This window comes from Rhinatrema bivittatum, chromosome 1 (genome assembly GCF_901001135.1).
Source record: "Rhinatrema bivittatum chromosome 1, aRhiBiv1.1, whole genome shotgun sequence".
NCBI classification, from domain to species: domain Eukaryota; kingdom Metazoa; phylum Chordata; class Amphibia; order Gymnophiona; family Rhinatrematidae; genus Rhinatrema; species Rhinatrema bivittatum.
In genome coordinates, this window is record NC_042615.1 from 353,739,418 (window position 1) to 353,755,878 (window position 16,461).

The following is a 16,461-nucleotide window of genomic DNA, read 5'->3' on the forward strand; positions in this document are numbered from 1 at the left end:
TTCTCTATGAAGGTGATTTTCTTTTCTCCGTGAAGGTGGTTGGAGTTCCACCTTCACGGAGCGGAAGGATGGAGGGCTGCCATCTCCCAAAAAAAAAAAAAAAACAAACCAGGGGTGGGTAAGAGTATGGGGCAGGGGTGTGGCCTGCTTGTTGCAGCAGTTGCTACCCCTAATTGAGCTTGATGTTTACTTGGATGCAGATCCAGCGCTGCTCTCTCCATTGGTGGAGGGGAATTAGGGCTGGAGGGTACTGGAAGCCAATAGTAACAGGTGGGTGAGAGAAAAAGATTTAAAAAAAAAAAAAAAAGTGCGTAGCAAATCTGGGCAGACTGGATGGGCTGTTCGGTCTTCTGCCATCATTTCTATGTTTCTATATCTCTCTCTCATCCCTCGATCGCGTGTCGGGCATGCTGCGGCGGACGGCTGGTCGGGTGTGCGCGACTCTCCAGGGACAGCCTGTGTTCCGGTTGTGCCTCGGGGGGCAAAGGGGCATCTTCGCTCCCGGACGAAGCAGGGGGGCGAGCGCCGTTTGGAGTAGCAGGTCCGGGTCAGGTCTATTCCCGCGCCATTTTGAGCTCGCTGTCGGCGGGAACGTCCGCCATTTTGTTACCTCCGGATGCGGGGAGGTCCGCGTCTGTCAGATCAGGGAGAGCAGGATTTGCTGCCGCGTTTATCACCATAGCACAGGGTCCCTGAGGGGGACAAACCTGCGTGGCCACACTGTTCTAAGGTGGATGAAATCCCTGAGGGGGACCCCGCAGATTGGTCACCCGATTCGTCGTTTTCCTCTGAATTACAAACTTTTCAAAGCTCATCCATTGGCCAGGAAAAGGCATCGGATCCCGCTGGGGGGGCCCCAGCCCTCCAGGCTACGGGGCCCGCAGGGAGATCCTGATACTTCTATGGAATGACCCTTAGGAGGCACAGGGGGACCAGGACCTGCCGTCCCAACCCTCGAGGGGGGTTGAGGGGGACGGTGAGCAGTAACCATGGGACGGATGGGGTTGACCCCCAAGGTCGTATGTCTTTTTCGGTGGAATGAGCTGGCGCCCCTCATCCCGGTGATTCTGGAGGAATTAGGCATCCAGTTACCACTGGTAGAGTCCAGTCTGGGGGCGACAGACCTGGTGGTATTGGGCCTGAGAGGTCCGCCATCCGCATTTCCATTGCGGTTTTCGGCGTCTGATTTGCTTTTCACGGAATGGGACACCCCAGATTTGGGACTTAAGTGGCTAAAGCCATGGATAAGCTCTATCCTCTACCTGAGGCCGCGTTGGAGCTGTTGAAGGTCCCAAGGATAGATTCGGCAGTGGCGGCGGTCACTATGAAGACCCCTATACAGGTGACCGGGGGAACACATCTCAAGGATTTACAAGATCGAAAGCTGGAGATACAGCTTAAGAAGATATTCGAAGTCTCGGCACTGGGGATCTGTGCAGCTATTTGCAGTAATTTCTTCTTGCGAGCGGGACTTCGGTGGGTTCAGCTATTGCATCTCTTTCCCGAGAAGAAGCGCTTCAGGCGGGGCGTTTAGAAGCCATAATTTCCTATAGGGCGGATGTCTCCTATGACTTACTCCGACCTCGGCTAGAACCATGATCTCGGCGGTGTCAGCGCGACGCTTGCTATGGCTTTGCCAATGGGCAGCGGATGTGTCCTCTAGAGCTCGGTTGGGTTTGTTGTCCTTTAAGGGCAAGTTATTGTTTGGAAAGGAACTGGAGGACCTGATTGAGACACTTGGCGACAACAAGATTCATCGACTTCCGGAGGACAGGCCTAGATCTAGAGGGACTTCTTCCTCCTGGGCCCGTTTTCGGGGAGGGCGCAGACCTCTGACTTCGTGAGGGTCGACTTCCTCCTTTTGTCATAATGCCAACCGTCAGTAGATGTACTCGCAGTCCTTTCGCGGGCGCCGCTTTGGCAGACCAGAGGTCGGTCAGAATGCAGAGAGTGGTAAACCTTCGCAATGATGTGCAGCCGGTCCACTCCTCGGTACCAGTGGTCGGAGGCAGACTGTCTCAATTTTACGAGGAGTGGACTAGGATAACCTCGGATCAGTGGGTCCTAGAGGTGATAAGTCGAGGTTACGCGTTAGATTTTTCACGACAGCCCTGCCAGTGTTTTTCCTGGTATCGCCTTGCGGTTTTCGGAAAAGCGACGAACGATACTGGACACACTGCGTCGCCTTCGCGACCTCGGTGCGATTGTTCCGGTTCCATCACACAGACTTCGTAGAGGCCGGTTTTCCATTTATTTCGTGGTGCCAAAGAAGGAAGGAACCTTTCGTCCGATTCTAGACCTGAAAAGCGACAACCAGTGCCTGCGAGTACCTCATTTCCGTATGGAGACCTTAAGGTCAGTGATCGCGTCGGTGCGACAGGGAGAGTTTCTAGCTTCTCTGGATCTCACAGAAGCGTACCTTCATATCGGGATCCGGGCGGAGCACCAACGATTCCTAAGGTTTGCCGTGATGGGTCAACATTACCAGTTTCAGGCTTTGCCTTGCAGTCTTGCCACCGCACCTCGCACGTTCTCCAAGGTTATGGTAGTGGTAGCAGCGCATCTTCACAAGGAAGTTTTTCCTGGTTCACTCGTATCTGGACAACTGGCTGATTCGGGCAAAGTCGGAGCGGCTCTGTCAGGAAGCGGTTCAACGGGTGGTTCACTTGTTGCAAAAGCTCGGCTGGGTAATCAATACGGCCAAGTGTCACCTGGTTCCTTCCCAATCTCTGAAGTTTTTGGGAGCATTGTTCGATGCTCGTCAGGGAATGGTAGCTCTTACATGAGCTTGCATGATCAAGTTGGAGTCAAGCTAGGCGCTTATTAGCCACACCCATGCCAATCGTCTGGGATTACCTTCAGATGGTAGGGTCCATGACTTCGACGTTGGACTTGGTTCCCTGGGCTTTCGCTCATATGCGTCCCTTACAGTCCGCGTTACTTTCGCGGTGGAATCCGGTGTCAGAACAATTTCAGCTGCCTCTACCGCTAACGCAGTCGGCTCGGACCAGCATGGTTTGGTGGCTATGTCCAGACAACTTGAGTCGTGGAGTGCCGCTGGAGGTTCCCTCGTGGACAGTGATCACCACGGATGCCAGCTTGTACGGTTGGGGAGCGGTCTGCCTCCAAAAATCGGTACAGGGGACATGGTCCCCACAAGAAGCGGCTTGGTCCATCAATCGCTTAGAGCCCAGGGCGGTTTGTCTAGCACTCCAGGCTTTTCTCCCCTTGGTTCGTGTCAAGGTGGTCAGAGTCCTATCAGACAATGCAACCACTGTGGCCTATATCAACCGTCAGGGGGGCACCAAGAGCCAACCAGTGGCATGCGAAGCCCGGCAATTGCTGGCGTGGGCAGAACGACATCTCAGCTGCATTGCGGCCTTGCATATTGCTGGGGTGGAAAGTGTTCAGGCGAACTTCCTCAGTTGCAATCGACTAGATCCCGGAGAGTGGGAACTCGCGGACGCAGCATTTTGACTCATCTGCACACGCTGGGGGACGCCCGCTCTGGACCTAATGGCAACATTCAGAAATGCCAAAGCTCCACGCTTCTTTGCTCGTCGCAGGGCAGCGGGAGCGGAGGGCGTGGATGCCCTGGTGTTACCATGGCCGACGGATGTCTTACTTGATGTCTTTCCCTCGTGGCCTTTCATCGACCGGACGCTGCGGCGCATAGAGGTGCACCTGACAGCGGTGGTGCTAGTAGCTCCCGAGTGGCCGCGGCGCCCTTGGTTTGCAGATCTCCGAAACCTGGCCTTGGAGGAGCCCATTCGTTTTCCGTATGTTTCGGATCTTCTACGTCAAGGTTCCATGTGTTTCGACCAGGCCGAGCACTTTTGTCTAGCGGCATGGTTTTTGAGAGGCGTTGGTTGAAGTCAAGGGGTAGACAGATGCGGTAGTGACAACTCTTCTAGGGTCCTGCAAGGTGTCTACATCGTTGTCTTCTGTGCGAGTCTGGAAGGTTTTTGAGACGTGGTGTATCGCTCACGACGTGGTGGCTACGCGTGCATCCATGCCTGAGATCTTACTTTTTCTTCAAGATGGTTTGTCGAAGGGGCTGTCCTGTAGTTTCTTGCGTGTTTAGGTAGTGACCCTGACGTCGTTACGCGGTCAGTTTCACGGTGTGTTGGTAGTGTCTCACCCAGATGTGGTTCGTTTCCTTAAGGGTGCTAAGCATTTATGTCCACCGTTCCGCGGGCTTTGCCCTTCCTGGAACCTGAACGTGGTATTAAAGGCCTTGTGCGGCGCTCCCTCTGAACCTATTCGTAAGGCCACATTAAAGGACTTGACGCTGAAGGTAGTGTTCTTGGTGGCGATTGTTTCAGCAAGACGGGGTTCTAGGATCCTGGCTCTGTCTTGTCGGGAGCCCTTTTTACGAATATCGGAGACGAGGGTGTCGCTTCGTACGGTGCTTTCCTTCTGCTTAAGGTGGTTTCTACTTCCCATTTAAATCAGACGGTAGAACTTCCTTCGTTTTCGGTGTTGGGCGATATGGATCCCTTGGTCAAGGTCTTGCGTTGGTTGGATATCCGCCGCGTGTTATTACGTTACCTTGAGGTTACCAATACCTTTCGGGTGTCATACTATCTCTTTGTGCTTGGAGTGGACATCGTAGTGGTAATACTGCTTCCAAGACCACCATTGCTCCCTGGTTGAAGGAGGCGATCAGTTCAGGCTGTTATGGGGTAGGTCTCTGCCAGAGGGGCTACGTGCCCATTCTGCACACTCCCAGGCCGCATCCTGGGCGGAATGTCACCATGTATCGTCAGAGGAGATTGGTAAGACAGCGATTTGGAAATCCTTACATACATTCGCCCGTCATTATCGGCTGGATGTTAAGGCTCCAGACAGGAGGGGATTTTGGAGCAGGGGTGCTCTGAGTGGGACTCTCCGGTTCCCCTCCCATTTGAGGACAGCTCTGGTACATCCCAGGAGTCTGGACTGATCCGGGTACGTACAGAGAAAAGAAAATTAGGTCTTACCTCTGATAATTTTTGTTCCTGTAGTACCACGGATCAGTCGAGTCCCGTCCATTTGTTCTGCAAGGAGAGTCCACACTGATTGTCTTTTTCTCTTATTCTAAACTCAATATCTGTAATTCCTGCTATCGGTGGCTTGAGTTCTCGAGTTAGTGATCCGGTTGCTGTTGTTCGGTTACTGTACATAGTTAGTTTGGTGTTTTATTTGGGATCCATTCTGCTTTGACATTAAGTAATACTGCCAGACTGTAGGTGGCACCAGCCTAGATAAGGCGGAGTTTTGTTTGTAAACTTGTCACCATCTGCTAGAGGGGGGGGGGGCAAAACCCAGGAGTCTGGACTGATCCATGGTACTACAAGAACGAAAATTATCAGAGGTAAGACCTAATTTTCTTTTTGTTTTCTTTTGTACAGGTTTACCTTCCTCCTTGCGTCTGACCGCCAGGGTGCACATTAGAGGCTCTAACCTCTTCTCCCCCCCCCCCCCCCCCCCCCCGTCGATCGCCGACCCGTGGCCCCGCGACATACCATTCCCCGGGGCTGCTCTCTGCCGGGACGTGCGATTCCCCGGCAGCCCTTGTTATCTCCAGGTCGGTGGGGCTTTTGGGCGGTCCGTGCTTGTGTTTTTTGCCCTCAGGCGCTGAAGAGCTAGCCCACACTTTCTGCTCCTCCCCCCTTACAGCATGCCGCCGACTTGGGGGCCGGCTTTCATGGGAGGGGCTGTGTATGAGCTGCCTCCCTGGTGGGGAGGGCTGCTTGCAGCAGGGGGACGCCGCTGGAGCCTGCGGGCAGGACCGCGCTTCTCGGCAGAGGCAAGCCCCGTTCCCGCTGAGCGCGGGAACGGCAGCCATCTTGTTTTCAGATACCGAGGATGCCGACTTTCAGGAGGCGGTCCCGATTTCGGCGCTGCCACCCGTGTTGGCTCCGTTTTCGGAGGCGGAGCCACGATCTCACACAAGGGAGGCCCCAGCTTGCCCCCCCCCCCCCCCCAACCAAGGGGGTTTCAGCGTTTTCACCAGAGTTCATGGTCTTAATGCACAATGCCTTCCTGCAGCGCATGGCTCAGCCTTTGGATGTCATCCCAGGATCCCCACCTCCCAAGTTGGCACACACGGCCCCACTCCCGGGAGGGGCCCCCTGCCAGGGCAGCATACAGTTGGGCGGCAGATTACCAGGACCAGCCTGGGACCCACCCTTGACCCCGGGGAGTGATCCGCTTCCAGATCCGTCCGGGGACAATCCCAGCCTGGGGGCCCAGATGGAAGGTGACGACCCTCGGGTTCTCCGCATCTTCCAGCCGGATGAGCTGGACGACCTGATCCCGCACTTTCTGCAGGAAATGGACATCGATGTCCCCCCGGAACCATCAGGGCCTGACCCCAAGGCGTAGAAAGGGGATCCTCTCACGGCGGGACTGCGACCGCCAGCTCGGGCCTTCCCTACTCATCCCACGTTCTTACAGTTAATCTCCAGAGAGTGGGACTCCCCGCAAGCCACGTTAAAGGTCAGCAGAGCGATGGAAAAGCTCTATTCTCTCCCGGAGGAGTTCCTCGAGCTGCTCAAGGTTCCGGCTGTGGACTCCGCAGTCTCGGCTGTCACTATGTGTACCACCATTCTGGTCACAGGGCGGTATGGCACTGAAGGATATCCAGGACAGGAAGTTGGAGGTTTACCTCAAGAGAGTCTTTGAGGTATCAGCGCTAGGGATCCGTGCGGCCATCTGCAGCTCACTGGCACAAAGGGCAGGCCTTCGCTGGGTACAACAGCTTCTCACCGCCCAGGATCTGCCTGCTGCGGAGGCCCAACAGGTGGACAGCTTGGAGGCTACGATCGCCTACGGAGCAGATGCTCTATATGATCTTCTCCGGGTTCTTTCCCGTTCTATGGTGGCTGCAGTCTCGGCCCGACACCTCCTGTGGCTTCATAACTGGTCGGCGGATGCCTCCTCCAAGTCTCGTTTGGGATCACTCCCGTTCAAAGGCAAGTTTCTTTTCGGGGAGGATCTGGACCAGATCAAGTCCCTCGGTGAAAATGCAGTGCACAGGCTCCCAGAGGATCGCTCTCGTTCCCCGAGATCCTTCAGTTCCTCCAGAAACCGGTTTTGCATGCAGTGTCGCTTTCGTAATACGAGGCAACAGACTCCACGGACACAGTCTTCCCGCTCGTATACCTGGAACCGGTCCTTTCGAGGGTGCAGGCCCGGCAGGGACGGGCCAGGACATAGCACTTCCTCAAAACCAGCTCAATGATGCTAGGCCGACCCACGCGGCGTCCCCCAGGATAGGGGGCCAGATTGCGCTCTTCTACGAGGAGTGGGTCCAAATCACGTCGATCAGTGGGTCTTGGATATTCTAAAACACGGCTACGCCTTGGATTTTGTACGCGCCCTCAGGGACAGGTTCATCTTCTCTCCATGCGGGCCCATTCCCAAACAACAGGTTGTTCGTCAGACTCTCAACCGGCTCCTTTCGCTGGGGGCAATAGTCCCGGTTCCCGCCGCCGATTTGGGCCGGGGCCACTATTCCATCTATTTCGTGGTGCCCAAAAAGGAAGGCAGCTTCCGATCTATCCTGGACCTCAAGACGGTCAACAAATCCCTCAGGGTTCCACGGTTCCGGATGTAGACCCTTTGCTCGGTCCTGGCCACAGTGCACCAGGGAGAATTCCTTGCCTCGTTGGATCTCACAGACGCGTACCTTAGCATTCCGATCCACCGGCCACATCAACGCTTCCTTCGCTTCAAGATTCTAGGTCAACACTTTCAATTCCAAGCCCTCCCTTTTGGTTTGGCAACGGCTCCACGCGTCTTCACGAAGGTCATGGTGGTAGTGGCGGCCGCCCTACGCAGGGAAGGAATCCTAGTTCACCCCTATCTGGACGACTGGCTCATACGGGCAAAATCTCTAACCCAGGGTTATCGGGCGGTAGACAGAGTGGTACAACTGCTCCAATCCCTGGGGTGGATCATCAACTATTCCAAGAGCAGCCTCGTTCCATCCCAATTGCTGAATTTTCTGGGAGCGCGCTTTGACACAAAGGAGGGCAAGGTATTCCTGAGGCCGGAGCGGGTCCAAGCACTGCGCGATCAGATTCGTCGTTTCTCTGCGCTATCTTCTCCCACAGCTTGGGATTACTTACAGGTCCTGGGAACTATGGCCTCCACTATCGATCTGGTTCCATGGGCTTTTGCGCATTTGCATCCTCTCCAGACGGCTCTGCTGTTCCACTGGAAACCGGTATCACGGGATTTTCAGGCTGTCCTTCCAATCCCGCAGACGGCAGAGGTCAGCTTCCTCTGGTGGCTGGACCCTCGCCACTTGGCGCGGGGGGTATCCCTGGAAATTCCGGACTGGGTTGTAGTTACCACGGATGCCAGCCTCTCGGGCTGGGGAGCGGTATGTCAGTCGAGTTCAACACAGGGCCGGTGGACGAAGGAGCAAGCACGATGGCCGATCAACTGCTTGGAGACCAGAACGGTCCGCTTAGCATTGAAGGTCTTCCTTCCCCTGGTTCGCCATCGGGCGGTCAGGATACTCTCAGACAACGCGACCACGGTGGCGTACATAAATTGCCAGGGAGGCACGAGGAGCCATCAGGTCTCGCTGGAAGCAGACAAGCTAATGCAATGGGCGGAGCTCCACTTACTTCGCCTTGCGGCCTCACACATTTATTTATTTTATTTATTAATAACTTTTATATACCGACATTCAAATGAATATCACATCGGTTGCAGGAGTGGACAACGTTCAGGCGGACTTCCTAAGCCGACAACACTTAGACCCCAGAGAATGGGAACTCTCGGAGGACGCGATGCGCCTGATCGTTCGACATTGGGGGCTCCCCCAAATGGATCTCTTGGCCACAGCCGGCAATGCGAAGCCTCCTCGCTTCTTCAGCCACCGAAGAGAGCGTGGCGCAGAGGGAGTCGATGCGCTGGTGCTACCGTGGCCTCGGCAGATTCTCTTATATGTCTTCCCTCTGTGGCCTCTGGTGGGCAAGGTACTTCAGAGAATAGAGGGTCACCAGGGGCCGGTAATCCTGGTTGCACCGGAGTGGCCTCGAAGGCCGTGATTCGCAGATCTGCTCAACCTTGCGGAGGAGGGCCCCATTCACCTCAGTCACCTCCCACACCTACTCTGGCAAGGCCCAATATTTTTCGAGGAGGCAGATCGCTTCTGTCTTGCAACTTGGCTTTTGAGAGGCGCAAGTTGAGACGTTGTGGGTATCCGGAAGCCGTGATATCGACTCTGATGTGAGCACCCAAGACGTCCACTTCTGTTGCCTATGTTCGGGTGTGGAAGGTTTTCGAGACATGGTACGTGTCACATGCCATCCAATCGACACACGCATCTGTGGCGCAGATTCTCTCGTTCTTACAAGCTGGCCTGGACAAGGGCCTAGCTTATAACTCTATTCGAGTCCACGTTGTGGCCTTGGGTGCCTTTCTTCGCCACGGAAATGAATCGCTGCTCTCGTCCCATCCGGATATACTACGTTTCCTCAAGGGGGTTAAACACTCGAAGCCGCCGATACGACCTCCTTGTCCTTCTTGGAATCTCAACCTTATGCTGCATGTTCTAGGTGGGCCGCCTTTTGAGCCTCTACGTTCCGCTACGCTTAAGGATCTCACCCTCAAGACGATCTTCCTAGTAGCGATTAGTTCGATGTGTCGAATTTCCGAATTACAAGCGTTATCCTGCAGAGAGCCATACCTACGTTTTACCGACGAGGGGTTCACGTTACGTACGGTACCCTCTTTCATTCCCAAGGTGGTTTTGGCTTTCCACCTCATCCAGACGGTGGAGTTGCCGTCCTTTGCCTCGGCGGATTCTCGTGATCTTCACAAGCTCAATGTTAAGCGATGCCTGATGCATTACCTGGAGATCATCAATGAGTGCCGTCTTTCCGATCACCTGTTCGTCCTTTGGTCGGGACCTAAGAAAGGATGTATGGCCTCTAAACTGACCATCACCTGGTGGCTAAAGGAAGCGATTGTTACCGCGTACATTGGTGCGAGACGGAATCCGCCGCTGGGACTCAAAGCTCACTCTCTTCATTCTCAAGCTACGTCTTGGGCAGAGAGTCATGCGGTTTCCTCGCAGGAGATCTGCAGGGCGGCCACGTGGAAATCGCTCCATACCTTCGCGAGACACTATAGTCTGGATGTCCAGGCGCCATCTTTCGGTTCCTTTGGGGACGGGGTCATCAGAGCAGGGCTGTCTATGGCCCACCCATAATAGGGACGCTTTGGTACATCCCACCGTCTGGACTGATCCTGGTACGTACAGGGAAAAGAAAATTATTCCTCACCTGCTAATTTTCATTCCTGTAGTACCAAGGATCAGTCCAGATGCCCTCCCTATATCCTGGGGGATTTATTTGGGAAGCCTCTGCTTGACTCTCCTCTCCTACTCATCTCAGTACTCCCTGGGGACCTAGGGAGTCCTTTCTTTCAGTTCTGTTCGCAAGTTCCAGTTGGGGTTCCTAGTACAGTTTACGTACGGGTTACAGTTTTTGGCTTAAGATTGCCTTCTGTGTGTTTATTTACTTGTTCCCTCAGTCTCTTCTCTTGATTTCATGGCCTTGTTAGTCTAGTTACTGAGTATTGAGACAAGGGAGGTGGGCTTATATAGCACCTCCCCCAGAAGTTTTTGTTCTGACTCCATCTGCTGGACGGGGGACATAACCCACCATCTTGACTGATCCTTGGTACTACAGGAACGAAAATTAGCAGATGAGGAATAATTTTCTTTTCTGTAGTCAGGAAACTTGGATTTATGAGCCTCCCTGGGGTGGGTGGGGGGGTGTTGGGTCCTTTCCTGTCAGGTTCAGGTGGATGGACTTGGGGGTTGTGACCCTTTTGTACGCCCCGATTGTCCTCTGACAATGTCCATCACAGACCCACATAGAGTTTGTGTATTGTGCTTGGGGTCTGACCATGATACCCCAACTTGCACCAAATGTGCCCAAATGACACCAAAAGGCTGTAAGGCCCGCTTAGAGAAGATAGTTTCTTTTTCATTCAAAACCCCCGACTCTATCGACTGCTTCGTCTGAGTGGGTGCCATCGACTTCTCGCCAGCAGCGGGACACCGGTGCTGCCCGACCAGCATCGACTACTCCAAAGGTATCGACTTCTTCCTCATCGCCTCGGGAGAAGGACCGAGGAGAACATTGTGAAAAGCGTCGACACTGGCATCGGAAGGCTCAGTCTGCTGATCCAGGCAAGCCCTCGGCGTCGATAGAGCCACTGACAAATCCCGTCCAGAGAAGGCCCCATCCTCCTCTGTGACTGGGTCACCAAGGCATTCCCCACCTGCATTGGTGCAGGGAGCCGCGACTCCACTTTTACCGGTGGACCCTCCGGCTACGCCTCTATTGCCTCCTACTCCAGAGCTGGGGTTACATGCCCCAGGCTTCCGCGAGGAATTGGATCGAATGATCCAAGAGGCCATCGGTAAGGCGCTTCAGGGCTTCCAACCTCCATCAACATGGATGCCCACGGTGCTTGCACCGCTTCTCGGCAGACTGGATGTGCTGATCGGTGCTCTTCCACCAGTGGAACAGAGAATACCAGTATGTCCACCGCCTTCTACGCCAATTCCTTTGTCATCGGAAGATGAGGAAACAATGATACCCATACCGCCATCTGGGATCTTGCCACCGACTCGCCCGATGTCGCCATTTCCATCGGTACCACATCGGTGCCGCTGTCTGTGCCATCGTTGCCTCCTCCGATACCATCAATGCCTAGGCCTGATCCTTCAGGATTAACACCATTACTTCCCTCTGGTGATCCTATGGGATCTGGGGATCAACCCTACGATCCTTGGACCGATGATTCTTCCCAGGATTCTAATGATTTGCCTTCAGAGCTCTCTCCCCCTGAGGAAAGATGACCCTCTCCTCCAGAGGATCTCTCCAGAGGAAAGATGACCCTCTCCTCCAGAGGATCTCTCCAGAGGAAAGATGACCCTCTCCTCCAGAGGATCTCCTCTTCCTGAAATGGAATATGATGCCACCTACCTTGTCCAAACAGCCCCTGGCTTTCAAAGAACACAGCTGGATCACCATTCTCTGGTTGTGGAGTCAGCCCAGAAGAAGGCACGACGTTCTAAACCTCATTCCTCTATACCTCCAGGGAAAGAACAAAGGTCCCTGGATGCTTTTGGTAGGTGTGTCTTCCATGGCTCAATGCTCATTTCTCGCATTGCTTCCTACCAGTTATACATGACCCAGTATAACAGGCAGCTTTTCAAGAAGATCCAAGATTTTTCTGAATCTTTACCGGAACAATTCCAGGATCCACTCAATGCTCTGGCTCAAAAAGGCCTAGATGCTGGCAAGCACGAGGTCCGCGCTGCCTATGATATTTTTGACACTGCCTCCAGAGTGTCTGCAGCGGGGATTAGTGCAAGAAGGTGGGCCTGGCTGAAGTCCTCAGACCTATGACCAGAAGTGCAGGACCAGTTAGCAGACCTACCCTGCGCTGGAGATAATCTCTTAGGGGACAAAATCCAGGAAACGGTGGCACAGCTAAAAGACCACCATGAAACGCTGCACCAGCTTTCCTCAGTACCTTCTGGTTTCCTGTCCACTTCTAAGAGGACTTTCTGAAGGGACTCTAAGCGACCATCTTTCAAGCCACGGAGATATTATCCTCCTGCCGCTCGAGGTCGTCCTTCCAGGCCTTACCAGAAAGGTCAGCCCAGGCAAACCCAACCTCAGAAGATCCAGCCAGCCCCTCAACCGGGCCCAGCTGCTGGATTTTGACTCCTCGCTGGAAAGCATAAGCCAACCTCCTCTATCATCCATACCAGTCGGCGGTTGACTGTGCCATTTCACCAACATATGGCACACGATCACTTCAGACCAGTGGATATTTGCTGTACTGACCCAAGGCTACCACCTCAACTTCCTATCGGTACCAGCAGACTCCCCACCTAGGCCGACGTGGGGTTCATCCGACCACTCCCCTTCTCTGGAAGAGGAGGTATCTACCCTCCTGAAATCCCGGGCAATAGAACCAGTGCCTCTCTCGCAGCAAGGGCAGAGATTCTATTCCAGGTATTTCCTCATCCCAAAAAAGTCAGGCGGCATTCGTCCGATACTGGACCTGCATGCCTTAAACATACTTACAAAGGGAGAAGTTCAGGATGGTGACCTTGGGTTCTCTACTGTCTCTTCTATAAAGAGGAGATTGGCTTTGCTCTCTAGATCTTCAGGATGTGTATACACACATCTCAATCACTCCATCCCACTGAAAATTCCTTCGGTTCCTTGTCGGCCCCAGGCACTTCCAGTACCGGGTACTGCCGTTTGGCCTATCATCCCCTCCTCGAGTCTTCACCAAATGTCTCATAGTCATAGCGGCCTATCTGAGATGTCAGGGCGTCCATGTCTACCCTTATCTCGATGATTGGCTGATAAGGGCTCCACTCAGACGGATGCATTAGCCTCCTTACGTCTCACGATCCATACGTTGCTGTCTCTCAGGTTCCTAATCAACTACCCCAAGTCCAGCCTAGTGCCATCTTAAACCCTATCCTACATAGGAGCCGACCTGGACAGCATGCAGGCAAGAGCATTCCTCCCTCAGGACCGAGCTTGTACTCTCATATCCCTCGCACATTGCCTTCAGAATCGGCATTATTCGACAGCTCGTCATTTTCTCATTTTGCTGGGTCACATGGCATCCGCTGTACATGTCACTCCAATGACATGCCTCGCCATGAGAGTCATACAGTGGACTCTAAAGTCCCAGTGGACTCAGGCTTACCAGCCAATGTCCAGCATTGTCCACATTACCAAGCAGCTCCACCTGTCGCTCTCCAACCTCCTTCAAGGCCTTCCCTTTCAGGCTCCAGAGTCTCAAATTGTCCTAACGACAGATGCCTCCAATCTAGCTTTGGGTGCTCATGTGAACTACCTACAGACTCAGGGTCCCTGGTCTCCAGAGGAAGCCAAACATCAGATAAATTTCTTGGAACTTCAAGCAATCAGATATGCCCTCAGAGTCTTTCAGGATTGCCTCTCAAACAAGACCATCCTGATTCAAACCGACAACCAGGTAGCGATGTGGTACATCAACAAGCAAGGGGGAACGGGCTTCTACCTTCTGTGTCAGAAAGCTGCACAGATATGGGCGTGGGCTCTTTCCCACTTGATGTACCTCAGAGCAACCTACTTGGACGTGGACAATGTTCTGGCAGACAGGTTGAGTCGGACCTTCCATCTGCACGAATGATCTTTCAACTCTGCGGTAGCGGACACAATCTTCTAACATTGGGGGTATCCACACATCGAATTCTTTGCATCCATCCACAACCGCTACGTAGAGAACTTCTGCTCCCTCCCTCACTCACAGCCGAGGGACGCTTTCGCACTCTCGTGGTCCAGCGGTCTCCTCTATGCGTACCCCCCACTTCCACTCATATCAAAGACTCTCGTGAAGTTATGAAGGGACAAGGGCTTAATGATTCTGATAGCCCCTCACTGGCCACGCCAAGTCTGGTTCCCAATTCTTGAGGATCTATCAGTTCGCCAGCACATCCCTCTAGGGAAAGATCCACTTCTGATAACTCAGAGCAACGGGTGCCTGCGCCACCCCAATCACCAGGCCTTGTCGCTGACAGCCTGGATGTTGAAAGATTAATACTTCAACCCCTTAACCTTTCGGAGTCAGTATCCCAAGTTCTGGTAGCTTCAGAAAAGCCTTCCACGAGATGCTCTTATCGTTCCAAGTGGAAAAGGTTTACGGACTGGTGCACGTCTATGTCCATAGACCCCTTCACTTGTTCCACTGCGAAGTTTCTGGACTATCTCTGGAATCTGTCAGAATCAGGTTTGAAAACTCCTCTATAAGAGTGGATGTCAGTGCTGTAGCCACCTTCCACAACAGAATAGAGATGTCTCTATTTCAACACAGCCCTTAGTCACACGCTTCATGAGAGGTTTGCTCCACCTGAAAACTCCATTGCGCCCTCCAGCTCCCGCTTGGGACCTTAATGTGGTCTTAGGGCAGCTCATGAAACCTCCATTTGAGCCTCTCCACTCCTGTGAGCTCCACTACCTCACCTGGAAAGTAATTTTTCTTCTCGCTATAACATCTGCTTGTAGAGTTAGTGAGTTACAGGCATTAGTCACCTACCCGCCTTACACTAAAATTCTACATGACAGAGTGGTCCTCCGTACACACCCTAAGTTTTTACCAAAGGTAGTGTCGGAATTTCATCTTAATGAATCCATCATCTTACCTACTTTCTTCCCAAGGCCCCATTCAAACCCAGGAGAAAAGGCTCTACATTCCCTGGACTGCAAACGTGCCCTAGCTTTTTATCTAGAGCACACGTCAGCCCACAGAAAGTCCATTCAATTATTTGTTTCTTTCGATAACATCAAATTGGGAAATCCAGTGGGAAAACAGACCCTTTCCTCCTGGTTGGCGGACTGTATCTCCTTTTGCTACCAGCAAGCAGGCATTCTACTACAAGACAGTGTGAAAGCACACTCTGTTAGGGCTGTGGAACCTCTGTGGCTCACCTTTGGTCGGTGCCACTTGTTGATATTTGTAAGGCTGTGACCTGGAGCTCTCTCCATACCTTCGCAGCCCATTATTGCTTAGATAAGACTGGCCGGCAAGATTCCATTTTTGGCCAGTCTGTTCTACGCAACTTATTCTCAGCTTAACTACCCAACATCCTACCAGCGACCCGTTCAGGGTTTTCAGGATGCCCTCCTACCCAAATTCACCCCTGTTGTTGTGCCTGTTGCACGTCTTTGGGTACATTTGGTGCATTGCTCGAGCATCCTCAGTGCGCTACTCACCCATATGTGAGGACTACCATCCTGCTTGTCCTGTGAGAAAGCAGAGTTGCTTACCTGTAACAGGTGTTCTCACAGGACAGCAGGATGTTAGTCCTCACGAAACCCGTCCGCCACCCCGCGGAGTTGGGTTCACTTGCGATTTATTTTATTTTTCACACATACTTTTTGCTATACACGAGACTGAAGGGGGACCCCTGCTAGATGCGGGATTAGTGCCATGCTGGGCATGCCCAGTAGGTGTCAAAGTTTGACAAAAGTGTTCCATGATTGGGCTCCATCCTGATGTCACCTATATGTGAGGACTAACATCCTGCTGTCCTGTGAGAACACCTGTTACAGGTAAGCAACTCTGCTTTTTCTGCTAGCAGCTCTGTGTTCCATTATAGGGAGTAGGTATTTCCTAGCATGTAGCCAGATGGACTCAGGACCAGTGGGTTATGTGCTCCTCTGCTTGCAGATGGGAGACTAAGTCAAATTTCAAAGCTGAAGTCACCCTAGATATACCCCTGCAGTGACCTCAGCTACTCAGTATTTTTCCATCTCCCTAGCAGATGAGGACACTATCCTCTCGCTAGCACATTGCTAGCGGGATTACAAAAAAAAATAAAATAGGAATTTCAATTTTAAGAAGAGTAGCCCCACTCTTCTGCAGTGA